Source organism: Eretmochelys imbricata, chromosome 15 (assembly GCF_965152235.1).
Source record: "Eretmochelys imbricata isolate rEreImb1 chromosome 15, rEreImb1.hap1, whole genome shotgun sequence".
NCBI lineage: Eukaryota > Metazoa > Chordata > Testudines > Cheloniidae > Eretmochelys > Eretmochelys imbricata.
Window position 1 is genome coordinate 10,555,172 of NC_135586.1, and position 6,256 is coordinate 10,561,427.

General features: G+C 48.0%; 1 non-coding gene across 1 annotated transcript; it reads right to left on the bottom strand.

Moving 5' to 3' along the window:
* Nucleotides 1–1,405: 1,405 nt before the first annotated feature.
* On the bottom strand, nt 1,406–1,596 carry LOC144275914 (U2 spliceosomal RNA). The gene has a single exon (XR_013348145.1). It is a non-coding gene; the product is annotated as a U2 spliceosomal RNA (small nuclear RNA).
* Nucleotides 1,597–6,256: the final 4,660 nt, after the last annotated feature.

Here is a 6,256-nt window from a genome sequence, read left to right on the forward strand (position 1 = left end):
AATTTGGGGGAACCAAGTTGATTTTATTTGGAATAGAGTCTACGTGGGGGCGTGGTGCTGGAACAGGTACTAGGCTTATAACTACGATGCCGGGCAGAGGAGCCCGTCGACTGCACGCCCTGTGGGTCCCAACAGCCGGCGCTGCTCAGCCTGCAGAGCAGACTTCACTTTCCCCTCTCTAGGGTCGGCTGTGGAGCGATGGCGCCACCTGCTGGTTCGGATTTCAAAGCTTGGTAGAAAAATAAACAACTGCAAGGGCGGGGGAAGCAACTCTCTCACTGAGTGCCTGACAGGGGTAAATCGATCCCCACAAAAAGAGAGTGAATGGAAGAGTAACGAGGAGCACTTCACAGTGGGAAAGCCTGCCACAAGCACTAGATCATGTACGCTCATCACAAAGCTCCTGTGGATGAGCTTAATCTTAACGGGGGTGGGAGCCTGCAGCGTGAAGTGGCCTGTCCCAAGCCACAGCCTAAGAAGGAGACGGTAAGTATCATGAGTTAGAATTTTTATAGTAGGTTTGGAAAAAAAAAAAGAAATCAGGACGGGGACCTCTGGGTACATCAGGACACCTAGTGCCTTCACATGGTCTCACAAATCAAGATCCATGGAACATATGTTGGGTGGGGAGAAGAATACAACCAAGTCTAATTAATTCACACAGTTGTTTAATCCAGGTTCTAAAAAGTAAGTATCACTTCATCAGATGCATGGAGTGAAAAATACAGGAGGCAGGTATAAATATACAGCCCATGAAAAGATGGGAGTTGCCTTATCAAGTGTGTGGGGGTGGGGGTGGGGCGGTCAGTGCTAACGAGGCCAATTCAATCAGGGGTGGATGTGGCCCATTCCCAACAGTTGACAAGAAGGAGTGAGTATCAACAGAGGGAAAATTACATTTTGGAGTGACCCAGCCACTCCCAGGCTTTATTCAGGCCTAATGTGATGGTGTCAAGTTTGCAAATTAATTCCAGTTCTGCAGTTTCTCGTTGAAGTCTGTTTTTGAAGTTTCTGTCTTTGAAGAATGGCTGCTTTTAAGTCTCTTGAGTGTCCAGGGAGATTGAAGCGCTCTCCTACTGGTTTATGAGTGTTACAATTCTTGATGTCTGATTTGTGTCCATTTTATTCTTTTGCATAGACACAGTCGGGTTTGGCCTATGTACATGGAATCAAGTTCACGCAAGTTAAGAAGGAAGGTAGGATACATCTGGGGTCAGGCTTAAGGCACGTATCGGTTACAAGGCTCACAAGATACATACATAGTATGTAACCACACAGATTGGGGTGTGGGAGTTCTTAAAGCATCAGTGATATGCCACCCAGAGAATATAGTGAGAATCCAAGTCAGTACTGGGTGTACCAAATTCAACTAATTCTATTTTTTAACCACAATAGTCTCCCCAAGGGGAGGTGCACCGTTCCTGGAGGTACTGCAATACCAGGTCGATGCGTGGAGTGGATGGAGCAAGCTCCTATTCCATCTCCCTGTTCCAAAAATCCATTTAATATATAGTCCTCAGATAGAGGACGTATCAGATATTAAACTGATAAGAACAGATACTACACTTGATCTTAGCCAAAAGGCCGAGAAGCGATAACGATATGCTGAAAAACGAGGCAGCCCTACCTCTGCCACAGCTTTCTATGTCACCACGAGGAGCTCCCAGACAGGGACCAAGTGCCCTCAATGAGACTTTGACAACTAGGAAACTCTCAGTGACAATCGCTCCCCCTAAATGACTCCAATGTAATAATTCAAGCAAGAACTCAACACACAAGTCTGCTCAAGGACCGAGAATTCTTTCAGTCTGGTTACTTGGGTTCATCTCGCTGCTTTCCCTGGCTGCTGCCGCATACTCCTAAATTGCATAAACCCACCCACTTCCTGTGACATACTCAGTCACTGTTAACTCTTGCAGCAAAACAGATCAAAGAAAATGTGAGCAAGCGCTATCCGGCCGGGGTGGCCAAACTGCGTGCGGCTCTTTTACAGTTACAGTGCGGATCCTGGAGCTCCACGTTTCCCCCTACCCGTTCTCCACCTACCACAGACTGGGGACGGGGAGCTCAGGGCTTCTGCCCTGCGGCAGAGTAGTGGGGCTAGGGGCTTCTGCTGGAGGAGACTGGTGCCTGCCACAGATAGCTCAGTGGTTTGAGCATTGGCCTGCTAAACCCAGGGTTGTGATCCTTGAGGGGGCCATTTAGGGATCTGGGGCAAAAATTGAGGATTGGTCCTGCTTTGAGCAGGGGGTTGGACTAGATGACCTCCTGAGGTCCCTTCCAATCCTGATATTCTATGATACACTTTCGCTGCACAGAATGCTTAGGGCAGATTGCTTTTCTTGCAGCATTTTCTAGGCAGACTTCTCTCTTCGTGTTCCCTTCGGTCTCCCCAAGGACCGCTCATTTATCTTGAGAAAACACAGAGGACGCACACAGTGACAACAAGCCAAAGAGAGAATGGTAATCTTTAGACAGGCATGGAGAGAGTGAGGAAAATCTAGCCTATAGTCAAGCAAATATAATAACTAGCCTATAAATCTTATATGCACATGGTTTGAAATAACTTGCTCACCAAGTACTCAGGATATTTTGATATAGATAGATCTAGATCTTCCTTCCCTTCTCTCAAAACCCTCTATTTATCCTTTCGTCAGCACTCTGATGTTTACTGTGAAGTTTCCCAAAACTGATGGAGGGAAGCCAAAACAAATGTATCCTCTTCAAGATCCGCTCGACTCAAGTCCATAAGACGATCGCCTGCAAGCTCAGGCACGTGAAACGTGGATGGCTCATGAAGCAGAAAGCGGCGTGCGCACTAAAATACACTATTGTACGGATCAGAAGAAAGAAAACACACGAACACTTAAGAAGACGAAGAAAAACAGGAACGAAGGCACTATACGACTCAACGTGCTGGACTGTAAACCAAAGACGGCGCCCTTCCGGGTATTACCAGCCAAGGGGGACGCTACCCATGACCTCGCTCCTAGGACGAGTCCCGTACGAGTATGAGCTTGGCAGGATTGCTTCCTGACACTGCCGTCTCTGACCTCACATTTCCTCCCGATTTTTACTGGGGCTGAGGTTATTTATTTAAATGAGTTCTGAAGGCACGGTCAGAATTTTACCAGTAGCAGCTGGCCGACAAAACGCTGCCTTAGGAGACTGACAGCAGACTTAATTGTAGAAATACTAATTTTACAAGTGCAATTCCCCCTTCCCTCAGCCCTGGCCTCGCACCTGTCAATAATGAACAATTAGTAAAGGGTAGGGGGTTTTGTCTAGCCAGATGTGTATATTTGTCATATGTGAACGAAAATCTCCTCTTTTTCCCTTATCTCCTTTATTTATTTATCAACCGATTTTGATAAAATTTGAAATGGAGTCAGTTTTTTCTTTTTTAGAGGCCTCTCCTATTGCGAGGCCCTAAGCTGTTCCTTAGTTAGCTTATGCCTTAAACCGGCCCTGGCCCCTGTGCTCTACGGTAGCCCCAATGCTCTTTTCTGCTCTCCCATAACTCTCTCAAACAGACAATCAGGCTTGCCTAAGGTACTTACTCTCTTGCAGTACCAGTCCAGTTCCTTGCTGACTCTTGTCTAACCACTGCCCCTACACCCTATCCTGAGCTGATTCCGTTCCCAACGCTCCCGCTCAACGCAGGAAAACCAAGAATTAAGAGGTAAGCTGTGCAGGGAAATCCTGTTGAGGGTAGTTTTCTGGTGGTGGGGTGGGTGGCACGACGCATTCCAAAGCATGGAGTAATAGAGACAAATACCTAAATTAGATATAAAAATAGAGCTGGATAAATTTAAGAGTGGGATTGTATTATGTGAGAACAAGGCTTCCAAAAGCCAACTCTCAAGTGACCAGAGGAACTAGCGAACAGGAGCAGCTAACATGAGTTTTGCGAGGGAGTTCTCCAGGTGAAGGAGGAACAACAACGTGACCCCCTAGGGTGTGTTTGGGGGTGTGTGTGTGGGGGGGGGGGTGCTTACTGAAGTCTATAGTGCGCATAGACGGCCAGTTCTAGGGGCCCGTAGTTCCTGGGCACCAGGAATATTCCTGGCCAGGGGTGACAGTAACTCTGCAGACTTACCTGTATGGGGGCTGGGGCCAGTTCCGGCCCCCGGGAGGGGTGGGGCTGGGCTGGGGGGGTCAGCGTCCCCCAGCCCGCCCTTGCAGGCCGCCTGAGCCACACCACCCGGGGCGCCAGTGGCGGTAAGAGCTATTACCAGCAGGAGAGTGTGTGTGTGTATGGGGGTGGGTTTTTGGAGGGGGGTGAGGGAGTGAGAGAACCTGGATTTGTGCAGGAAATGGCCTAACTTGATTATCATGCACATTGTGTAAAGAGTTGTCACTTTGGATGGGCTATCACCAGCAGGAGAGTGAATTTGTGTGGGGGGGGTGGAGGGTGAGAAAACCTGGATTTGTGCTGGAAATGGCCTAACCTGATGATCACTTTAGATAAGCTATTACCAGCAGGACAGTGGGGTGGGAGGAGGTATTGTTTCATATTCTCTGTGTACATATAAAGTCTGCTGCAGTTTCCACGGTATGCATCCAATGAAGTGAGCTGTAGCTCACGAAAGCTCATGCTCAAATAAATTGGTTAGTCTCTAAGGTGCCACAAGTACTCCTTTTCTTTTTGCGAATACAGACTAACACGGCTGTTACTCTGAAACCTATGTATGTATCTCGTGAGCCTTGTAACCGATAAGTGCCTTAAGCCTGACCCCAGATGTATCCTACCTTCCTTGTTAACTTGCGTAAACTTGATTTCAGTGCCCCTCTCCCATGTACATAGGCCAAACCGGACTGTCTCTACGCAAAAGAATAAAATGGACACAAATCAGACATCAAGAATTGTAACACTCATAAACCAGTAGGAGAGCGCTTCAATCTCCCTGGATACTCAACAAACAAACTTAAAAGCTGCCATTCTTCAAGAACAAAAACTTCAAAACAGACTTCAAGGAGAAACTGCAGAACTGGAATTAATTTGCAAACTTGACACCGTCACATTAGGCCTGAATAAAGCCTGGGAGTGGCTGGGTCACTCCAAAATGTAATTTTCCCTCTGTTGATACTCACTCCTTCTTGTCAACTGTTGGGAATGGGCCACATCCACCCCTGATTGAATTGGCCTCGTTAGCACTGACCGCCCCCCCCCCACCCCCACACACTTGATAAGGCAACTCCCATCTTTTCATGGGCTGTATATTTATACCTGCCTCCTGTATTTTTCACTCCATGCATCTGATGAAGTGATACTTACTTTTTAGAACCTGGATTAAACAACTGTGTGAATTAATTAGACTTGGTTGTATTCTTCTCCCCACCCAACATATGTTCCATGGATCTTGATTTGTGAGACCATGTGAAGGCACTAGGTGTCCTACTACATGCAGAGGTCCCCGTCCTGATTTTTTTTTTTTTTCAAACCTACTATAAAAATTCTAACTCATGATACTTACCGTCTCCTTCTTAGGCTGTGACTTGGGACAGGCCACTTAACAGGGGTGGGAGCCTGCAGCGTGAAGATTAAGCTCATCCACAGGAGCTTTGTGATGAGCGTACATGATCTAGTGCTTGTGGCAGGCTTTCCCACTGTGAAGTGCTCCTCGTTACTCTTCCATTCACTCTCTTTTTGTGGGGATCGATTTACCCCTGTCAGGCACTCAGTGAGAGAGTTGCTTCCCCCGCCCTTGCAGTTGTTTATTTTTCTACCAAGCTTTGAAATCCGAACCAGCAGGTGGCGCCATCGCTCCACAGCCGACCCTAGAGAGGGGAAAGTGAAGTCTGCTCTGCAGGCTGAGCAGCGCCGGCTGTTGGGACCCACAGGGCGTGCAGTCGACGGGCTCCTCTGCCCGGCATCGTAGCTATAAGCCTAGTACCTGTTCCAGCACCACGCCCCCACGTAGACTCTATTCCAAATAAAATCAACTTGGTTCCCCCAAATTACGACTCTGCTTGGATGAAAAGCGTCTTCTTCCATCTCCGGTTTTCCATGTACTACCCATGGATGGCATCCTCCAGGGTCCTCTCCAGCATGGTTCTCGCTCTCGGAGTGATGATGGTGCGCTCGGTGTTCTTGACCCGTGGCAGCAGGACTCCCAGCTCCCGACGTTCCTCACACCACATCAAGTAGCTGCCGATATGCTTTTCCAGCTGTTGTGTTGCATTGCAGGCATGAGTCCAAAGTGGAGCAAAGACTCCACCGTCTCTTCCAAATACGGCTTCCAGGCGACCTCTT